Below are 20,169 nucleotides of genomic sequence, written 5' to 3'. Positions count from 1 at the left end.
AGAGAAGCATACCTTTATTTCGGTTCCCTGAACCTCAGCAACTTTGATGGTTTTTTTATCACTAGTCTATCAACTCGTGCTCTCGCACGGGCTAGTTAGAGATATCTAATAATTATCTATATCACACTATTTAACTAATTAAATATTCTAATCCAGTACTGCAAAGATACATATTTATCATTATGTAATTGTAATAAATGTGATAGGTTTAGTTACTAACAATTTTTTCTCACTTCGCATCACACCTCCATATATGTTTGGTATGTGTTTAATTGAAAACTTTGTTTGAGCTATGTGAACAACATGAAAATTGGTATTTTTATCTCTTCTCTTATACATGAATATATGGTGAGAAACACATTATGGTTAGTATGTTTATATAAATAATAACATGAATAATATATTAATAATAATGGAAATAGTAATTTAGAATTTTATATTGATGCATTTCAAGATTTATTATAATAATATAATTTTGATTCAAATTTGGGTTCATTTTAACTTTTTATTATGTTATCATTGGACAATATATATGAAAATTTAGGGGGTTATTTGATATTATTTTATAATGGCATAAGTGGGTAATTTACATGAAGATTAGGGGGTTACTTAAGATTATTTTCTATAGTGGCAGAGGTGGGTAATTTAGATACATGTTTAGGGGGTTACTTTAGTCTATTTTCATAATGGCAAAGGTGAGTAATTTATTAAAAAGATAACAGATCCAATGGCTATTATGATTAGAGTTGCTGAATTGATGGCCGGATGTTTCTGATTTTTGTGAGAATTTGTAGGATTTTCTTTTTTTTTACTGTCCACCTAGGATCCTAGGTGGCTTTGCCTGTAGGCTTCAAAAGGAGCCTCCAATTAGTAATAGTAAGATTTAGAGAATCAATCATCCAGTTCAAGTTAGTAGATGTTGTCCATCTGCTCTGCACTGAAAGTCGAGGCACATGGCACAAGCACCACACAGTAAATTTCATATTGCTGAGCATTTGATTGGAGTAATTTAAATATGTTATACTTTTGGGGAACACATATAGCCTGCAGAATGCTTGTATGCTACAAATAATTCATACTATTCCATTATTTCCATGTACGGACACAAGCATTAGTTTTCAAAAGAAAAAAAAACAACCACAAGAAGAAACCTCCAAAATTATGCAATTCCAGGATTGGAACCTGAAATCTCTGGTGCAGATACCACAGAAAATGATGGAGAGCGCAAGTACGAGCTAATCAGTTGCAATCAGTCAAAGTGAACCTACTCCCTCCTTCCCTGTTTATAAGGCATACACGTATATCAAGATTCAAACCTTGTCATCTTTGACCAATAATTTGACTATTAAAATTTTATTTTTATAATGCAAATTTCATATGATTGGATTTATAATAAATATATTTTACAATGATTATAAATTTATAATCAAAAGTGATATAATATATGATAAATAAATGGTCAAAATGTTGTTTAGAAGACCGTGTCATGTTCCACCATGCCTTATAAACGGGGAAGGAGGGAGTATGATCCAAACGTAGCGCAACCTCAAGTAGCAGGGACGAAACCACACGCACCAAACAACCCTGACAGTAATGAACCCTATCTGTACGCACTGCTGTTAGTGCAACTCTTAAGATGCATCACATCACACAACACAGCCTTAATATACACGAATGATCCATCAGTGCACAGTAGATCGCAGAGACGAAAAGGCCAGTAGGCGCCATGAGGCGGATCACCTGACACACGAAAGGGGAGTGGATCGACGGGCGGCCCGTCTTCGTGCTGCCATGATCACCTATCATTTAAACCTTGCGCCTCCTTGACGAAGGTCCTTGCTCTGCCACTGCTCCATCGAATCCTGCCACCGCCCGCTGCCACGGAGCCCACAGATCGTGTGGCGTCTTCCCCAAATTAAGCATCCTCACAGCTGAAGCGCGGATGATGTCATGAGGATGGCCATGGATCTGCGGCGCATGTGACGACGAGGACAGCGGCGGCACCGCATCATCATCACCGCTAAATCGCCAAATTGCTGGTAACCTAGAAGACAATTGCAAGAAAAGTATTCTAGAGGAATTAATTTTGCCAATTAGAATTCAGATTGAGTGAATAGCTGCAAAACCTCACATAGATAATCTGACAAACACCTTCCGGGTCGGCCAAGGCGCAATAAATTGAAGCAAATTTAATCAAACCATAAACACCATGGTGCACTTGCCACAAATCCAATCACACAATGGAGAACAAAGGGGCAATCCAGATTAGATGCAGGGAATGAATTTGAACGGGATGCAAGTTGTTACTGTATGAATACAAGAATCCATGAGTAAGCTTGGTAGGTAGGATGCCGGAGCAACGCAGAGGGGGTTACCTCGCCGTGATGGTGCTTGCCGCCATGGCCGGTCACTACTCAGCGCTCAACATTGTTGTGATTTGTCTTGCACAGGACGACGCGCTGTAGCATCTTAGGAGCCCTGCCGGTGAGGACAGAAGCTAGCCCACTCATCCATGCCGTGCGGACGCCCCCGCTCGTCGACCTCGGCTTCAAGGATGAGCATCAGTAGTTGTCATCAGGGATTTATACCACAATTTAGCGAAAGAAACCCATCCAACTACTGATGGATTTGAAGGGCGATGGAGAATATAATTCAACTAATCCAACTTTCAATTAACTGAATGTAATTCATGGCACAACAGACACCACGTGCATTGTCCATCTTCAGGGGCATTCTGTTGAACAGCTTACCTGCATGCTCGTGCTCACGCTCGTGGAGGCGATGGCCGGTCGCCGTGGTGTCATTGACGCGAGGAGCTGGCCCTCGTGGATCTCCGTGGGCCCCTGCAGCATGGAGGCCGCGATGTTGGCGAGGCGCTCCTAGCGGCGCACCTGGTCGACGCTGTCACTAGCCGCGTTGCAGACGTCGAGCGGCTTGACTACACGCTCATGGGGCGAAGGAGAAAAGGGCGACGTGGATGGGGAGGCGAGGCTGGAGGCAGATGGAAATGGCGGCGCATCGTCGCTGCAGTCCCTCATCGCCCACCCGCAGCATAGCCTCCTCCTCCTGGTTCCAAGGACCGCCGCCGCCACCAACGCGAAGCAGATGGAGGGGACGATGCAGATGGAGGAGGGAGGCGCCGCCGCGGAAGATAGTAGGAGATTGGGATGACACGAGAGTAGGGAGGGTGGAGACAATTTGGCAAGTGGTGTCGAGGGGAGGAAGGCGATGGTGATTGAGCCGTGTGATTGACGGGCGGCGGGCTCGGAGCTGGCTTGGGTACGCGGGCGGGTAAGATGCATCCTCAGGTGAGAAAAGTTACGCTAAAATGGCAGAAACGTTCTCCCTCGATCGTTTTTTTGTCATCCTGGCTTTCGTCAACCCAGGCCCCACCTTGTTGGTCTGCGCGATGGGTCCAACGTGAGAGGTAAAAATAAAATTATCTGACTACAAAACATTTTCAATTATTTTAGATTTTTATAGTAACAGAAATGACATGGAATGGACAATTAGTAATAAATATGACATGTTCTAGCAGAAAAACCATTCATTGAATATACCTAATATATATACCTATAAAGTAATAAACCACTCCTAGGAAATCTGCACGTATAGATATCCATTTCAAAAAAAAAAGTTTAGAGTGATCAAAAGTTCAAACTAATTCTAGATGTAGTCAAATAGATAAACACATGAAGCTAGATAGGTAGGTAAAACCAGAAGAATATGTGATTATGCCAAAGGAATAATAATGCACATTGATAACTATTATTTAATCTAGAAATTATATGGAACAACACATTGTCAAATTCAAATCTCATTTATAGAAATTGTGAGTGAGAAAATGACACATAAATCATGAAAATGAAATTCAGAGGCAGACATGGATGCATATTATTAAAAACTCTAAAAATTGATGGCGCAGTTATCCCATGGTTCACATGTTACCTAATGATAGTTATCTTATGCAGAATTTAAATTTAATATTGTACTGTCAAAATAATTCGCACCTACTGTAAGTAAAAGGCTAGGTGTGAAAAAAACCCATTAGAATATTTTTTTTGGTCACTAGAGAATTTTCATTCCTCATACATTCATATGGATACAGAGATAGTTCAGATAACTCAAGTTCTATTCAATGGAGGAAAACAAACAAATTTTTGGTTTGAGTAGCGAAACCCCCATCAAATGAACAAATAATTTAGATTACTCAGATTATATTTTATGGAGGACAAAGGAATATTTCTTTGTTTGACTAGAGAAATCCTTAGAAACAAAATAGATTGACACAAACAAATGATCAGATTCAATTGGGGCATGACTTGAACCCATAGAGACGTACATATACTTAAACTTTTCCTTATTTTGCACCCCTTATTTTTTAGGCAGCATTTGCACCCTTATTTGCATGGATCACAAAAACTAGGTTCTTACAACGGGCACCACCCTTAGTGGGATAGCCAGTATGTCGGTACTATGTAGTAGGGATACCCACTCTTACTGCGGCAAGGCAGGACCCGCGTAGTTATCCGTAACTGCGCGCAAAAGACGGAGTAGCCAGACCCCGCTGGAAGACTCGCCCACCCACCGCATTTAATGCGGATGGTTGAGGCGTGCTCTGTCGCCGCGGCCCGCGGGACAGCCTTTGTCAGGCCTCACTGTGCACCGCGTATTACCAAGATACACAGTGCAGCCGCTTGTGCTGCACCCGCGCAGAGCCCGTCTGCCACATTTATTGGATACGACGGCACGACATTTTTCCATCATGCCGCCTACGCCGCAAGCTACGCGGCCCGTTCAGCTACGTGGCAGGCAACGCCGCTAGCTATGCCTGGCGCCGTTCCGACAAGACAGTGCCTGGACACGTTGAACGGGGAACTCCAGGAGCAGACAATGGAATCCAGGAGAGAGATCTCCTTCGCCTGCGACGCCATAATTATGAACAGTACGTTATCTTGTACTACATCGTTGGGCCCACCTGTCGGGGTCCCAACGGCCATATACGCGTCCCCTTGAGATATAAAAGGGAGGCGCTCGCTGTACACAACATGCCCACACGAGAACACACGACACACAAGCTCTCGCGGACTCTCTCAAGGCAAAGCAATACAACACACAGTGGACGTAGGGTATTACGCTCCGGCGGCCCGAACCACTCTAAATCCTGTTGTGTTCATCGTGTTCTTGAGCGAGATTGAACTAGTCACTAGCTAACCCCCGAGTACTCACCCTCTGGGCTTAGGCGGGTGCCTTCCGCCACCCGGCTGTGGTTTGCCACACCACGACATTTGGCGCGCCAGGTAGGGGCAGTAGCTGGTCGCAGTTCATCTCTTCCTTGTCTCCATGGTTCGTGTGGACGACGTGGAGATGACGGAGGGTGTGGCGTCCTCCACGCCACACGCCCCTCGCGTTCCTGCTTCACGCCACTCGTCACGGGCCCCCTCGCAGGCTGCGAGCGGCGGAGTGCTGGCGGCGGCTAGGGAGTTGTTTCGCAACCCTCCCGCTGCTGCAGCCTCGCCAGACGCCCTGAGGCAGTGGCGGGACGACGTTGACCGTCTCCTCCATCTGGCTCAGGCCTCCCCCAGTTCTGCAAGGACTGGGCAACGACCTCCGCCCGGCAATGCGGTGGTACCTTACCACCAGCGCCAGGGCGGTGCGTCAGCATCCGTGCGCTCCCCCACCGTGAGGGGTGCACGAACAGAAGACCTGCGGGCAGAGCTCAACCGCCGGCGTGCGGGAGTGGATGCCCGCATCTCCGTCGAGAGGGTGCGAGAGCGCCGTCTCAATATTGAGGGTCGCAATCTCAACGCCGACTTGGACGTGGCTGTACCCAAGCCTCCGGTGAACGCCCGGATACAGGCGTGCGCACCGGTGGCTGGGGTGGGCATGGCCGTCCAAGTTCCGCCCGCACCTGCCGGAGAAGTACGACGGTACCACTAACCCGTCGGAATTCCCGCAGGTGTATGTTACCGCCATCACAGCAGCTGGTGGTAACGGCACCGTCATGGCGAGCTACTTTCATGTAGCCTTGTCTGGGCCAGCCCGGACTTGGCTCATGAACCTCACACCTGGGACGATTCAGTCTTGGGAGGAGCTGTGTGCGAGGTTCACAGCGAACTTTGCCAGCGCATACCAGCAGCATGGTGTGGAGGCACACCTCCACGCCGTGAGGCAAAAACCCGGAGAGACGCTCCGGGCCTTCATCTCACGCTTCACCAAGGTATGAGGTACCATTCCTCGTATCTCCGATGCATCTATTATCACTGCTTTCCGCCAGGGGGTACGTGACGAGAAGATGCTCGAGAAGCTGGCGACGCACGAGGTGGAAACCATTACTACGCTTTTCTCCCTGGCAGACAAGTGTGCCAGGGCCGCTGAGGGCCGTGCATGGCACTCAGCCCCCCAAGACGTAGACGCCAAGGCTGGTGGCTCCGGTGCTACCGCTCAGGGCAGTGGCAAGAAGAAGAAGAACAAGAACCGGAGTCGCGGGGAAACACATTCTGGCGGGCCAGTCGTTGCAGCAGCGGCGCCAGCTGCAGCGCCAGCTACTGCAACAGCGGCTGGGGGCCCGAATGCGCATGGCAAACACCCTCGCCCGCAAGGTGGAAGCGGAGGTTTGTGCCCAGTGCATCCCACCGCTCGCCACAGCGCCGCTGACTGCCGCGAGATCCAGAAGCTCGCGAAGCGGGTCAGTGGGCGGCGTGAGCAGTCCTCTAAGGACGGTTCACTCCCTCCTCACCAGCGGGCTGGCAAGGAGAAAGCCTCCGACAGCGGGGCCGCTGCTGGGGAGAAGGAGCTGGGGTACCAATCCCCCGCTCGGGAGCTGAAGGGCGTCTACCACGACGACGACTCTGATTCCGACAACGGCGACCGCCACAAGAAGCTGTACGTGATGTACGGCGGAAGCTGGGAGCTCGTCTCCCTGCGGGACGTGAAGACCCTTCGCCGAGAGGTCCTTTCGGTGAAGCCGGGGGTCCCGATGGCGGCGCCGCACCAAAGGTGGATGAACACTACCATTTCCTTCGGGCCATCCGACTGCCCGGGGAATATGGCAGGGGCTGGTGTACTACCTCTAGTCACCACTCCTGTCATATCCAACGTGAGGCTCTATCACGTGCTGATCGATGGTGGGGCTGGCCTCAACGTCATCAGCTATGCAGCATTCAAGCAGCTGCAGATTCCGGAGTCCAAGCTGACTCCCTCTCGCCCATTCTCCGGAGTGGGCCCACATCCGGTGTTCCCTCTGGGGAGCATCACACTGCCAGTCACGTTCGAGACCGAGGAGAACTTCCGCACAGAGAGTGTTCTGTTCGATGTTGCGGAGGTGAACCTCCCGTTCAATGCCATCATTGGCCGGCCGGCACTCTATCGCTTCATGGCCATTGCCCATTACGGGTATCTGGTCTTGAAGATGCCTTCCCCTACTGGTGTCCTCACCGTGCGGGGTGACCGCACAGCTGCCGTCGCTGCAGTTGAGAGACTGCATGCTCTAGCGGCAGAGGCTTCCCGTACCGAGGAGGATCCGTCCACCTCGCAACCCAGGGCGCCTGCAAAGGCTCCCAGGGTTCAGCCGTCTGATCCGGACGATGTTCCCGTGAAGACGGTGCAGATCGGGGTGGACTCCTTCAGGACCACCCGCATCGCGGGGAACCTGGAAGAGAAATAGGAAGACGCGCTCATCACTTTCCTCCGGGAAAATGTGGACGTGTTCGCCTAGGAACCGTCACAGATGCCCGGGATCCCCAGGGAAGTGATCGAGCACAATCTGAGGATCTACCCCGATGCCACACCGGTGCGCCAGAAGCCTCGAAAGTAGTCCGTGGAGCGGCAGAACTTCAACCGCGAAGAAGTGCACAAGCTGCTGCACGCTGGCTTCATCGAGGAGGTCCACCACCCCGAGTGGTTGGCCAATCCGGTCGTCGTCCCAAAGGCTAACGGGAAGCTTCGGATGTGCATCGACTACACCAGCCTCAACAAGGCATGCCCTAGAGACCCCTATCCTCTTCCACGTATCGATCAGATCGTGGACTCCACCTCCTGGTGTGACCTTTTGTCTTTCCTAGATGCATACTCTGGTTTCCACCAGATTCAGATGTCTAGAGAGGATAGGAAGCATACTGCTTTTGTAACAGTAGATGGGCTTTATTGCTACATTGTCATGCCGTATAGTCTAAGAAATGCTTTGCCCACGTTTGTACGAGCTATGAACAAAACCTTCTGTAATCTAATTAGTGATGTTGTTGAGGTGTATGTTGATGACATTGTGGTCAAGACCAAGGTAGGGTCAACACTAGTGGAGGACCTGTCCCTCGTCTTCGACCGGCTCCGCGCCACGCGCACGAAGCTGAACCCCGAGAAGTGCATCTTCGGCGTCTCAGCAGGGAAGCTACTGGGTTTCCTGGTCTCACATTGAGGCATCGAGGCAAACCCAGCCAAGATCAAGGCAATCAAAGCGATGAGGCCTCCCGGCCGCATCAAGGACGTCCAGAAACTTACTGGATCTCTCGCTGCTCTTAGCCGCTTCATATCGAGGCTGGCTGAGAGGGCCCTCCCCTTCTTCAAACTATTGAGGAGGTCCGGTCCATTCTCTTGGACCGAAGAGGCTGAGCAAGCCTTCCAGGAACTGAAGCAGCACCTCACCTCACTGCCAGTATTGGTGGCTCCAGAGCCCGGTGAGCCGATGTTTCTGTATCTTGCTGCGTTTGCAGAGGTGGTCAGCATGGTGCTGGTCGCCAAAAGGACGGAGTAGGCTCGCCGGGGGGACACCAGGGTCTACCCGGCCAAGGATGGTGAGCCGGACCCCGGACACGGGGTCCCGTCAGCCTCACCTCTACCTGAAGGTCCAGATCCCGCACAAGGGGGCCCAGAGGAGCCTCGTTCCAGTGGGAACCCAGAGCCGCTGGGGGCCCAAGGACCTGATGTGGTGGATAAGGGCGAGCCGGACCCGGTAACCAGGGTCCGGACCATCCAAAAGCCAGTTTACTACGTCAGCGAAGTCCTCCACGAGGCGAAGGCCAGGTATCTTGAGACGCATAAGCTTATCTATGCCATACTTATTGCGTCCAGGAAGCTGCGCCACTACTTTCAGGCACACCGAGTTGTTGTAGTGACCTCTTATCCGCTAAGAGCGATCCTGCACAACTCTAACGCCACGGGCAATATCGCCAAGTGGGCAGCTGAGTTGGCTGAGTTCCAACTGGACTTCCAGCCTCGCCACGCAGTTAAGAGCCAGATCCTGGCTGACTTCATAGCGGAATGGACTCCTTCCCCAAGTAATTCTGGGGGTCCGGACTTCAACGCCGGACCCCCAGAGCCGGAAATCAGGACACCAGTCTTCACCGAGCCCCACTGGACACTCTTCTTCGACGGGTCCGCCCGCGAGAAGTGGGCCGGAGCTGGTGTGGTCCTCATCAACCCAAATGGAGATCAGCTGAAGTACATGGTGCATCTTGAGTTCAAGGCCACCAACAACATGGCGGAGTACGAAGCTCTGATCTTTGGCCTGACGCATGCCCTGTCTCTGGGGGTCCGGTAGCTTCTGGTGAAGGGGGACTCACAGCTAATCATCAAGCAGGTCCGAGGGGATTGCAGCTGCAACAATCCCCAGCTCGCGGCATACCTCATCCACATGAGGAAGCTCGAGAAGGACTCGACGCCTTGGAACTGCAACACGTTCCCCGCGAACTCAACTCAGCAGCGGATGATCTCTCCGTGAGAGCATCTACCTGGGCATCCGTGCCAGTGAGCGTCTTCGAAAGACGGTTGCTGAGACCTACTGCCCAGCCTGCCGAACTGGGTGAAGGGGATCAAGCTAGCACCTCGAAGCTAGCTGTCCCGGTGGCATTCCACGTGTGGTGCCCGCCCTGGGTTGTGAGCTCTGTTGAGGATCCTGGAGACCTCATAGAGCCACTCCCACCTGCTCAGGAAACTCCCGATGCATGGATCTCCGAGATCCGGGACTACCTGAAAGATAATATCCTCCCTGATGACGATGTGTCCGCTGAGCGCATAGTACGATTGGCTAAACGCTACGCGGTGGTAGAAGGGGATCTCTACCGCCGTGGCACCAATGGGGTCCTCATGCGGTATATTTCCTAGGGAGAGGGCCGCGAGTTACTCGCGGAGATCCATGGAGGTGAGTGTGGAAATCATTCCTCGTCTTGCACGCTTGTTGGCAAAGCCTTTCGCCATGACTTCTACTGGCCAACAGCTCTACAGGATGCGACTGAGCTGGTAAAGTCCTGCAAAGTATGTCAGTTCCATGCAAAGCAAATACACACACTGGCTCAAGCTCTGCAGATGATTCCACCCTCATGGCCATTCGTCGTGTGGGGCGTGGATATCCTGGGGCCATTCCTCCGGGCCGTCGGCGGGTACCGGTTCCTCTACGTCGCCATCGACAAGTTCACAAAGTGGCCGGAGGTTACTCTTGTGGTGAACATCACCAAAAAGTCAGCAGTCGCATTCCTCAAGTCCATTGTGTGCAGATTTGGCGTCCCAAACCGCATCATCGCGGACAACGGGACCCAATTCAAAAGCAGACTCTTCCAAGAGTCCTGCGAGGACATCGGCATCCAACTATGCTTTTGCGTCCGTGGCACACCCCCGCAGCAATGGACAGGTTGAGAGAGCGAATGCAGAGATCCTCAGGGGACTCAAGACCCGCACCTACAACTGCTTGAAGAAGCATGGTGCCAAATGGGTTGACGAGCTTCCGTGCGTACTATGGGGCAACCGGACCACACCCAGCCGAGCCACTAGGGAGACTCCATTCTTCCTAGTCTACGGGGCTGAAGCATGCCTTCCCCAGAAATTCACCTGGGCTCACCATGGGTCCAGGCTTTTGACTCATCCATGCAGGAGCAGCAGCGGCGTGACGATGTCGACTTCGTCGACGAGCATAGATGGCGAGCAGCAATCCGAAATGCACGCTACAACCAGGCGCTCAGGCGCTATCATCAACGGTTCGTGCACAGTAGGGAGCTCCGTGCTGGCGACCTCGTCCTTAGATGGATCCTGAACCGAGCAGGGCTGCACAAACTCTCCCCCAGCTGGGAGGGGCCCTTCAAGGTGACAGAGGTGTGCCGGCCCGGGTGCGTTCGCCTTGCTACAGAAGATGGAGTGCCGCTGCCCAACCCATGGAATATAGAGCATCTGCGTAAGTTTTACACTTAGGCAGGGCCGGGAAATGAACTTTTCCTTTGTAATAAGATAGAATCAGCGTGCGGCCCAGAGCGGTTGGGGGTCCGCCCCCGTAAACCCGACATCTGGCAACCATCGCACCGTCGGCTAGCATTAACGCGCGGCCCAGAGCGGTAGAGGTCCGCCCTCGTAAACCCGGCCTCTGGCATCCATTGCGCAAGCCATGTATGTCAAGTTGCAAAGGAAAAATTTACCCCAGTTCTGTCTTTGTGTCAAAATTTAATTTCGCATTTCAATTCTCAAAGATTTTACTTTTCTAACCTCTGCGCGGACTTCCACTCTTGTCGCTACACCTAAGATCTGTATTGAGTTGCTGGACTGCAGTCCAGATCCGGACCCTCTTGCTGCTGGAGAGGGGTCCGGACTCCTAAGGACCTGCTCTGGAGAGGGGGTGCTTATTTCCTGGGGTGGTCCGGAGTCCTATGTAGCCGCTTAGCCGGTTCCGCACCCAAAGCCTACACACTCCACCACCCTGTAACGAGTGCTCTAGTACCTGGAGCTGGGTAATTAGGGGTCTGGACCTCGTTCTAGCCCAAGAGTTGGCTTACTAAGTCCTACACGGCATGTCCAGCTCCATATCTCAAAGGATCGAGTACAACAAAATGACCTCACCCACTGCTGGGAAGGGTCTGGGGCGTCGAAGCCAGGTCCGGAAAGATCGTGTTGTTTCCTGGAGTGGTCCGGAGCCCTGTGTAGCGCCTTAGCCTGGTTCCGCACCCTAAGCCTACACACTCCACCACTCTGTAACAAGCACTGAGCTACCTGGACCTGTGCATCTAGAGCCCCGGACCTGGTACTAGTCTGGGGCCGGTTCAGGATAAGTCCCGCGGGCCTGCTACTAAGCTGTAACTTTGAAGTGGTACACAGGTTAAGCCCTGACTGGTGGTAGCCAGCCTCAAACCATTGAGCCTACCTACCAGGGGGTCCCGGTATCCGCTTTAAAGGTTTCATGCAGATCGAGGTCCAGTCTTGATGGTAGACAGACTCAAAATAGCTGAGTCTATCTCCCAGGGGGCGGGGGTGTTTGCTTTGAGCCAGACACCAACGATCGATCCTGCAGGCATCAAACAGCTAAGTCGCAGTATCATTACTACCATGCGAACAAGTTGATTCTTCTCTCTGTAGTTCTTTCTGCTACGCAGGGAAGGGAATAAGACGCTCGCTCGGCTTGCAAACTATGCAGCACCTATGCCCAAGGAGGTCCGGAGTATCTTCTACGGCTCAGGTGGCAGACAGGTCCAAATAACTGAACCTATCCACCAGGGGGCCAGGGCGCCGAGGTGCTGCATACCGCAAACCAGCAACTGACAAACAGCTAAGTTGAAGTTTTCTTCTATTTTAAAATTTTCAACTAGTACAATGTTTATTACATAACGCAAAAGGAAAAAGATACAATGCCCAGCTCAAGGGTCTGCAGGCTCCCGCTTGAAGTAGGCAGCGACGAAATCGACGACCTCCCGCACGCTGTCCCGAGCGGCGGCCTCCGTCTCCGCTACAGGGCCATCGACCATGGGCGTCAGCGAGATGGCCGGGTCGTGGCTCCGGAGGCAGGTCAGGATGTGCTCCGCCACCATCCGGATCAGCTCGCGGCCCTCGGCTTCGAGCTGGCCAGCAAGGACCGGCTCCAGACGCCAGAGCCTATCCGAAGCGGAGTTCGGCACTGGGAGGGCGTCAGCTATCGAAGCTGGCAGCTCCGCCACCTAGATTGGGCTCATTCCAAGTGGCACCAGTGCTAGGCTCGCTTCGGTCGCCCAGTCAGCGATCCGCTGGGCCTCCACGCGCTGGTCCTCCTGGTGCTTCCGGACCGCCTCCTAGACCGCCTCCTGCACTCGGGTGTCCAGAGCCGCCTTGGCTATGTCCATCTCGCGGGACCTCTCCTCGAGCTCAGCCTTCTTCTTCTTCACCGACTCCTTCTGCTTTTTGAGGGAGTCGCGCTGTATCCCAAGCTGCTTCTCTATGCTGGTGGCGTGGGATTCCCGCTTATAGAGGGACTTCCGGTCCTCCTCCAGCTCCGCCTCGGCAACAGCCAGCTTGCTGGCCCTCTCCTCCAACTGCTTCTGCCATCCAGCCAGGGTCCCAGATAGCTCGTCCAGCTCCTGTTTGCAGATCTCGAGACCCTGGCTGCGGGTCTCAAGCTCGAACTGCTGGGCAGCGAGCCGAGTCTCGAGATTGGACCGCTGAGCTGCAAACGTGACCACCTCCAGGGCAAAAGTCTCCTCCCGCTGCGCCTAGGTTTTTTCCCAGTTTGATACTGCGAACTCCCCGTCAAACACCTTCCGAAGGTTGGCCCGGTAGGCCTCTTGGTCGGCCTTGAGTTTGGACCGGACTTCCGTAGCATGGGAGGCTTCAGCCTTCGTATACGCCTCCAGGCGGGTGTGCCAGTCGGAAAGGCACTGGCGCTCGCTCTCCAGAGCAGCCCACTCCCACCGGAAGGCCGCCTCGGCGGAGGAGGTTGCCTCCTCAATCGACCACCGGACCTAGATCAGCACCTGGGGAAGGGTAGTCCCTTCCTCCTCCGGGAGTTGGAGCTGCAGGAGCTGCCTGCCAAAGACCACCTCCAACTCCTCCTCTGCAACAGGACCGGAGCTGGAGGTGGGAGCTTCCAGTGCAGGCATCGGAGCCCCAGTAGCCGTTGTGCTCGCCACTGCAGCACTTGTCTCCGGCGCCTCCGCCGCCGCTGCATCGGGTGCGGCTGCGCCTAGCACCGGCGCCTCCGCCGCCGCTGCGTCGGGTGCGGCACCGCCCAGCACCGGCGCCTCCACCGCCGCTGCGTCTGCCGCGCCCGCCACAGGCGCATCCGTCGATGCAGCGTTGGGCACTGCTGAGCCTAGTGATGGCGCGCCCGTCACCACCGCATCGGGCACCACTGGGCTGGCAGAGGTCTCTGCACCCGAGGATCCCGCACCCGCCGTCGCCGCTGATGTCGCCGCTGAGGCCGCGGTCGCCTGGGCACCAGCCGACGAGCCGGCGATGGTGGAAGAGATGCTGGGGCGAGGAGCCCTGGCAACAAAGAGAAGGAGCTTTCAGCGTAAAGCAGAGCACCGAGAATAAGGGGTGTGACCAGAATAATACTAACCCTGAAGCACCGGGAACCCAGCGTCCTCGGAGGCCCGACGACTGCTTCTGCTGCTGCTGTCGCTCTTGTGGCTGCTGCTGTTGCTGCTACTTCTGCTGCAGCTGTTGTTCCCGTGGCTGGCGCAGCCGCTGTTGCTGCCGGGGGGAAGTGTCTCTCCACGGTGATGGTGGCGACGCATCCACCCCAGAGGTCCCGTGATGGCCGGGGGCCCGGGAGCTGCCCTGGCCCGCGTCCTCGGCGGACCTCTGGCGCTTCGCGGCGGGCTCCCCAACCAGGGTCCCGTCGTCCCGCTGCAACCTGCGCCGGCCCGTCAACCCCGACGACGCGCCGGGGCTGCTCCGGGCCTGGCTGGGACCGCTCGTGGCGGCGCTACCAGCCACGGCCTGCTTGCCCTTCGCGATGGGGGCGGACCCCCCGATGCTTGACACGTCTTGATTCCCGGACGCACCAGGGATCTGGATCCCACGGTTCGGGTCGCCTCCGGCCTGGCGTGCGGCCAGCCCGCCGTCGTCGAGAGTCGGCAGGGTGGCCAGCACCGCGGTCCTAAGGCGTGAGTCCTCGCAGAGGGGGACGACACTCTGGGGAAGGATCAGCTGCTCAAGGATGAAGGCATCCCCCGTCACCGCCCGCACCAGGACATCCAAGGCTTCCTGGGTCAGATCGCTCCCCTCTCCGCGGTGGGTCCTGCTGCAGTCGTTGAGGCCGGTGAAGTTCCAAGCAGGGCGCGGCCTCTGCTTCAGGCGGTCGATCCGGCGCTTCAAGAAATCTCCGAGCACGTGCAGCGAGGTGAGGCCGCTCTCCGCAAGCGACCTAATCTTGCCCAGCACGGAGTCGAAATCCGGCTGCAGGATCGGCTTGGCCCTCCAGGATGCACAGTCGGTGGCGGGTCCCTCGGTCGGCTGGGCGAGGTGCTCATTAGCTTCGGTGGTGGCGATCACCCAATCCCTGCGCCACTCCTCCCACCTCCCGCCAGTGAGGCCGGGAATGTAAGGCGTCAGCAGGTCACTCCTTGTCTGGAAGTAATACGCCCCCACCTCATCCTTCGCCCTCCCGGACTTCACCAGTATGAAGAAATGGCGGAAGAGGATGACGCAAGGCTGTACTCCCAGGAACATCTCGCACAAATGGACGAAGATGGACGTCAGGAGGAGGGAGTGGGGTGTAAGGTGCTGAAGTTGGAGACCGAAGTCTTCCAGCAGCAACAGCAGGAATGAAGAGATCGGCAGCCCCACGCCGGTGGAAATGTGCGAGGTGAATAGCACAAATTCCCCGGCGCGGAAGTTGCCGAGGGGAACCGAGCCTGCACGGACCCCCCAGCTGGTCTCCTGTGCACTCCACCCAAGCAGGCTGCGCACCGTGTTCAACTCTTCCTCGGTCTGGAACCGGCGGGGATATACAAGGGATGCCATCTCTCTGTAGAGGTGAAGAACAATCTGCGTGGGGGAGCAAGGGGCAAGGAAACCTCGAAGGCAAAGGGGCGCAAAGGTTGGAAGGAAGAAGACGAATGCGGGAAAGTAACCGCGGTATGCGGTTCGCCCCATTATAAAGCCTGACTCAACCGGCGCGCCCCGGAACCGTCGCTGGAACCCAAGCGACGCCCGCACCTGGTGTTAACCGCCGGTCCATGACAAGGGGGCCTAGGCCCATCTATCAGGGAGAGCGGGTAACCAACAAAGGTGTGAAAAGGCGGGATCTGAACCGTCGCCCACGCGCGAAGCGAGGCGGAAGCTGAGCTGATGTGCGTGTATTAAGCGCTGGCGTGGCCGAGCTTTTCGGTAACTGCGCCGGTGGTAAAAGTTTCGTTTACTCCGGCTGCAACAATGCCGAGTGTCGCGCGCGTGACTAGGTGAACCACTGTGCGTGGGGGCCATGAGTCAGTAAGCCGTTGCGATGTGATGAGGCAGCAAACAACCCGATGGATGGTCAAAGCCGGCCAAGACCCCTGCAGTAAGAAGCTTCAAGCTATGCAGAGCCAAATCGCAGTAGTGGCCCCACCTGCGGGTTCGTACCTCCCCCAAGGTGGGCCCGGGGGCCACTGTCGGTACCCTGTAGCAGGGATACCCACTCTTACTGCGGAAGGCAGGACCCGTGTCGTTATCTGTAACTGCGCGCAAAGGACGGAGTAGCTAGGCCCCACGGGTCAGGCTCTTTCCTCACCAGGCCAACGGCCTCGGACCCGTTCCCCGCCTGGGGATGGGTCCGGAGATGCCACGTGTCCCTATGGAAGGGAAGCTCCGAGCTGACAGCCGAGGCCTCGGACTCCCCATAGGGGTCTGGGACCTCCTGCATCCATCCGGACCTCCCTTACTGCGTGGGGGTCCGGAGCCGCCACGTGTCCCGGAGGCACAGGCGCGGGCTCGTGCGCGAGTCTTCCGCTGGAAGACTCGCCCACCCACCGCATTTAATGCGGATGGTTGAGGCGTGCTCTGTCGCCGCGGCACGCGGGACAGCCTTTGTCAGGCCTCACTGTGCACCGCGTATTACCAAGATACACAGTGCAGCCGCCTTTGCCGCACCCGCGCAGAGCCCGTCTGCCACATTAATTGGATACGATGGCACGGCACTTTTCCATCATGCCGCCTACGCCGCAAGCTACGCGGCCCGTTCAGCTACGTGACAGGCAATGCCGCTAGCTATGCCTGGCGCCGTTCCGACAAGACAGCGCCTGGACACGCTGAATGGGGAACTCCAAGAGCAGACAATGGAATCCAGGAGAGAGATCTCCTTCGCCTGCGACGCCATAATTATGAACAGTATGTTATCTTGTACTACATTGTTGGGCCCACCTGTCGGGGTCCCAACGGCCATATATGCGTCCCCTTGAGATATAAAAGGGAGGCGCTCGCTGTACACAACAGGCACACACAAGAACACACGGCACACAAGCTCTCGCAGACTCTCTCGAGGCAAGGCAATACAACACACAGTGGACGTAGGGTATTACGCTCCGGCGGCCTGAACCACTCTAAATCCTGCTGTGTTCATTGTGTTCTTGAGCGAGATTGAACTAGCTAACCCCCGAGTACTCACCCTCTGGGCTTAGACGGGTGCCTTCCGCCACCCGGCTGTGGTTTGCCACACCACAACACAATACATTCACAGTGATAAATTTTTCGCTCAAGTTCAAGTCCAGTTGCTCAGGGGACACACCCTCTGGCAGGCGCCAATCAAACCCGTGCAGCAACGATGCCACCATGTGCGGCACAACACACTCTGCCATCTGCCGAATGGGATGAACTCGAAGTCCTTCTCCCTGAACTCCACACCGGCCGCCTTATTCGAGAACCGCTTCGTCAAGAACTCGTCCGGCCACTCCCACACCCCCGGATCCCGCATTATCGCCCAGACATTGAAGATCACGGTGCTACCCTTGGGCACAGCGTAGCCGCCGACCTCGACGCCGTCCTCCGCGGCTAGATAGGGGAGCAGTGCCGGCGCCACCGGGTGCAGCCGCATCGCCTCCTTCACCACGGCCTGGAGGTACGGCAGGCTCGCCGCATCCGCCTCCTCGACGGTCTCCTTGTTCCTGAGAGCGCCGTCGAGCTCCGCGCGCGCCCTGGCCATGGTGCTCGGGTTCTGGAGCAGCTCGGCCATCACCCACTCGACCGTGATCGCGATGGTGTCGCTCCCGGCGGCGAAGACGTCGAACAGGATGGTCGTCAGGTTGTCACGAGCGGCCTTGCCGGCGGACCGGAGCTGAAGGAGCGCGTCGAGGAAGTCGCCGTGCGTGTCCCCGGACGAGGAGGCCTCGGCCAGGCGACGGTCAATTATGCCATCGAGGACGCGAAAGATCTCCTCGGAGCGCCGGCCTGTCCAGCGGCGCCATCCTTATTGCAGGCCGAGCCGCCGGAGAAAAGGGAGAAGATCCGAGATGTTCGGCTTCGCGACCACCTCGTCGATCGCCTCCACGAGCTCCTGTAGCCCCTGGGCCGACTGGCCGCCCACGTCGACGACATTGATAGAGAAGAAGGCGCTGGACATGAGGTTGAGCACGCCGCCATACACGGCCTGGCCGAGGTCCACCTCCTGCCCGGCGCGTTCGCGGAGGTAGCTTAACAGGTCCCGCATCTTGAGCATGCGGACGCCACGCACCGCGGCGAGGCTCCGCGGGGAGAAGACGTGCGTGGCAACGATGCCGCGCAGTGCCTTCCACCGCGGGTCGGAGCTCGGCAGCCAGATCATGGAGCGCTCGGAGAACCCCAGGGCACGGGAGGCGTCCGGGACGACGCGCGCGGCAAGGCGCCGGTCGTGCTTGGCGAACGCCTCCCTCGCCGCGTTGCGCGAGGAGATGACCACGGCCGTGGTGAGCCCCAGTCGGAGGAGCATGACAGGGCCGTGGGCGCGCGTGAGGCGAGCGAGCACGAGGTGGAGGTGGCCGCGCAGGTCGAGGAGGTTGCTGATGAGCGGGAGCGGCCTGGGTCCCGGCAGCAGCCGCGAAGCATCCGCGCCGCGTCTCAGGCTGCTTAGGTAGTAGAGGAGCGAGACGGCGAGCATTGCCCATAGCAGCCAGAGCTCGGTCTCCATCTGTGCGGCCTACCCTGTTCGAGTGGGCATCCAACCCTTGTTCGGCTGGCTGGTGGCTGGTGGCTGGGCTGATCTGGCGTGAGAGAAAAACACTGCTGGCTGGCTGGTGGCTGGGCTGATTTGGCGTGAGAAGAAAACACTGTTGCTGGCTGGCTGAACCAGCCAGCCGAACAAGGCTGATGCGGTGCCGTCCTCTAGTCTCTGAAATCTCGTGTCTTCATGTGTTGGAGAGACAAAATTGTAGAGAAAGACTGTCGCCACGACTGGAAAGGAGTTTTTTTTCGGGGAAAATAACTTTGCATTAGCTTATCGGCTGAGTGATGTCGCTAGCCACCAAATCGACGATACAACTAAGAGAGCCGTTCCATGCAAGGAGTTAGCGCAATCAAAAAGCACAAGACAAAAAAAGGTATTGACTTTTTCTTCCCAATCGCTTTCACCAAAATGAGACGAAGCAAGATGAGGGAGGAACTGTACCATAATATTTTTTGTGGCTTGAGGGACCGAAGCCGGCGACCAGAAGGGGGTGAATCGGAGCCGATCAAAATTTCTTTAAAATTTGAATCGTCAGCCTATGTCCCAAAATCACCGCAAACCCTCGAACCTAGGTCAGCGAGAATAACTATAGTCAAGCTATCTCGAAGCAGAAGGCCCAGGTCGCAGCGCAGAAGTAAAGGCGAGAAAAACTTTTCAAACCGTAGCGCAGCAGACACAGACCGGTCTGACCGGTATACTGGACCGGTCTGACCGGTCGTACAGTTCAAATGCAGGCTGACCGGTCTCGCCTACCGGTCTGACCGGTGGCGACCAGAAAACCCCGAAATCCAACCTTCAAATCGCGAATCTCGAGCAAATTGCGTTCAAATTCAATGAAACTTGGAGAAAAGCTTCGTTCCTACCCAAAGAACGTATCCCCAAGGGATCTCACCCTAAAGATATCCATATCATGAGAATTTCGGGATGAGATCAAAAGGGGTGGGGTTTTCTCTAGAACTCAAGAAATCGAATTCGAACGAGCTAGTGATTCCAGAGGGTTTAGGACAGGGCTAGAAGCACGGGAATCACAGCAAAGAACTTGTAGCCTCATCGCAATCAAGTGCGCTAAAAACAAAGTCGAAAATCCATCGCACAAGGCACAAAACGAGGAGATGTGATTGATTCAAAAAGCCCAGAGGGCACGAGGAGGTTAGGGCCTCCTTTCCCAATCAAATCCACACAAGGTCTCACAAATCCATCAACCAAATCTACTCTAAAGAGAAGAACAGAGGGAGAGGAACACAGGGGCGGCGGCCTGGGAGATAGAACAATTTACGGACGAAATACAAAAGCCGCATTTAACCTAACACAAGTGAAGGGGTATTTATACC

The 20,169-nt window shown here is 55.2% G+C and overlaps 1 long non-coding RNA gene and 1 pseudogene across 2 annotated transcripts; both read right to left on the bottom strand.

Annotated features, from left to right (window-relative positions):
- Positions 1-1,664: 1,664 nt before the first annotated feature.
- On the bottom strand, positions 1,665-3,329 carry LOC120712588. 2 transcript variants are annotated; one of them, XR_005690943.1, is made up of 3 exons: positions 2,751-3,322; positions 2,376-2,546; positions 1,665-2,044 (listed from the first exon to the last, which is right to left on the bottom strand). It is a non-coding gene; the product is annotated as an uncharacterized LOC120712588 (long non-coding RNA). The 2 variants fall into 2 exon arrangements; XR_005690942.1 differs by having other exon boundaries at positions 1,665-2,546; positions 2,751-3,329.
- A 965-nt stretch (positions 3,330-4,294) lies between these two features.
- On the bottom strand, positions 4,295-18,805 carry LOC120712587 (annotated as a pseudogene).
- Between the last annotated feature and the right edge of the window lie 1,364 nt (positions 18,806-20,169).

Source organism: Panicum virgatum, chromosome 6K (assembly GCF_016808335.1).
Source record: "Panicum virgatum strain AP13 chromosome 6K, P.virgatum_v5, whole genome shotgun sequence".
Lineage (NCBI taxonomy): Eukaryota > Viridiplantae > Streptophyta > Magnoliopsida > Poales > Poaceae > Panicum > Panicum virgatum.
This window is presented reverse-complemented; position numbering and strand designations above follow the sequence as displayed.